Here is a 2380-nt window from a genome sequence, read left to right on the forward strand (position 1 = left end):
AGGCCCATTAAAGTGGCACATTTCAAAGAAAACCCATGGGATCAAAGGCCCAACACATACATAACACAACCCAAGGCTTATTTACAATAAAATAAGCCCAAGTGACTTATCTACATCAACTCGCCCTCTTAGAAAAAATTCGTCCTCGAATTTTGTAGAGTGTGAGGGTGATTATATCATGTTGCACGTCCCTCTTCAAGCCGTAGAAAAATTCAGGTAGCTCTTTGATTATAAAGATGTAGTCTAAAATGTGAGGAACTCGATCTTCAAGATACTTTAATAGGATGACAAACTCCACATGCTCAACTTCAATATCTTTGGATGTATCCATAGGGTCATCTACATATGCACCTTTGATCTCTTCTAACTTCAATGCAACATAAAGCTCTTTTGATTCATCTACCTAGTGGTTCCTAATCGGTTCCATTGATGGTTCAAACATAACTTCATTCTTGAACTCCTTAGGATCTTCCTCTTGGTTGTTCACAATCATCACAGTTGTTGTAGTGTCAAGTTCCCTAGTCTCAATCTCATTGTCCATTGTGGCAACCTTGTTGCTTTCTACTTCTCCCACATGAGTCTCGTTGATGGGAACATCAATGACTAGTTCTTCCTCAACAATAGGAATGGTTGGAAAAATTTTAACACTAACCTTAACTTTTGACTCTAGTTCACTGGTCAGAGGTGTCTTCTCTTGTTGCTCCTTTGCAATAGAGGCCGATGATTCCTTCGTGCTATTGTCAAGTGTGGGTGGCTTTTGGACATCTGGTGGAAGGAAGTATATGTTTCGTTCATGCTCAGATAGGTACATGCCTGCCAACTCATACTGCATCTCGTCCCACCTTTTAAGTTTACATTCTTGAGCTTGAAGTTGCCTTTCACGGACTTTCCATTGCATTCGAACATAATCACTCATCTGGGAACATGCATATTGGCGTTTTTGTGTCTCCGTTAAGTTATAGTTGTCAAAGTACATGTCTAATTCATACATCCATTCAAGGAATTCCCCATGAAAATAACGTGGCTGATCATTAGATTGAGCAGCAGTGGATGTATTCTGATGAGAATCTTGTGGAGGGAAGAGCCTTCTTTGGAAATATACAGGGAGGTATTGTGTCACTAACTCGTACTTCATCTCTTCCCAAGTCTTAGGCTCATGTCCTCAACTCGGAGTCGTTTTTCATGGACTCTCCCCCAATCTCTAGCATGACCAATCTACCGAAAACAAACAACTTGAAGCTTTTGTGTCTCTGTCAAGTAATAGTAGTCAAAATATTCCTCCAGAGAATCTAACCAATCAAGGATGTAGAATGTATCCCTTTGTCCAGCGAAGTAACGAGCTGATGGAACCATCTTCGGTTAGGCCCTGATAGATTGTTGGAGCTTTCTTCAACCGTAGCTCTAATACCACTTAATGCAGGAGTAGATTACAAGTAACTAACTCCACAGTTTGTAACCCCAAACAATACAAATAGGAGTAAGAAACAAAGAAATAATACCATCAAATAAATCCCCAAGAATACAATACCCATATAAGAGCAAAACCAGCCCAAAACCTAACCCGATAGGAAAGAGAAAGACCTGTTATAGAGCTGGAGAGAGAGAGAGGTGCGGCCAGGGCTGTAGGAGTCCGATTGAGTTGCACTCTTGGGTGTAGATAGTCCCTAGGGAGGGTACAAAAACCCCCAAAGTTGAGAGGATTCTAACGGCTGGTTGTGAAGTTACAAGCTTTTTTGATTTTCTGACCTAGGAGAGAAAATTGGGAAGAACCTTCAAGAACAGTAGCTGAATGCTTCCAACAGTGACTCGGCAAGGATTGTGGGACCCTTATGAGGCCTAGAATACCCTGATTGAAGACCTGGCTGAACAGAGTACAGAAGAGAGAAAGAGAGGAGATCGATCTCTCTCCTATTCCCACTAGGTTGCTGATCGGTTCTTATTTTTTGAGACTTTTATCAGAATCTGAACTGTTCCTCTTGAATGTTACAACAAATAAAATAAAAAAAGAAGAATAAAACAGATGAGGGTTGAGAAGGGTGAAAGAGAATAAAGGAAGTGGCTATCTTAGCCTGGGCTTCTCACCCACAGCTATCTCAGCTGCTCTAAGCATCTAGTTGAAAACTTTCTTTCATAAATGCAAACTTTCTTTCATTCAAATCTCCCCAATAATGGGACATATGCCTCTCTATTTATAGAGGGGAAGTTTACAATCATACTAATACTAGGAGCTAGTTTCCCAATAGGACTAGACATTCCTACTACAACTAGGAGCTAGTTTTCCAATAGGACTAGACACTCCTACTACAACTAGGAATTCAAAATAGGAGTAGGACTTAACTTTATGACTCCAACATGGAGTAGGACTAATTAACTAATAGTC

Source organism: Macadamia integrifolia, chromosome 8 (assembly GCF_013358625.1).
Source record: "Macadamia integrifolia cultivar HAES 741 chromosome 8, SCU_Mint_v3, whole genome shotgun sequence".
NCBI classification, from domain to species: domain Eukaryota; kingdom Viridiplantae; phylum Streptophyta; class Magnoliopsida; order Proteales; family Proteaceae; genus Macadamia; species Macadamia integrifolia.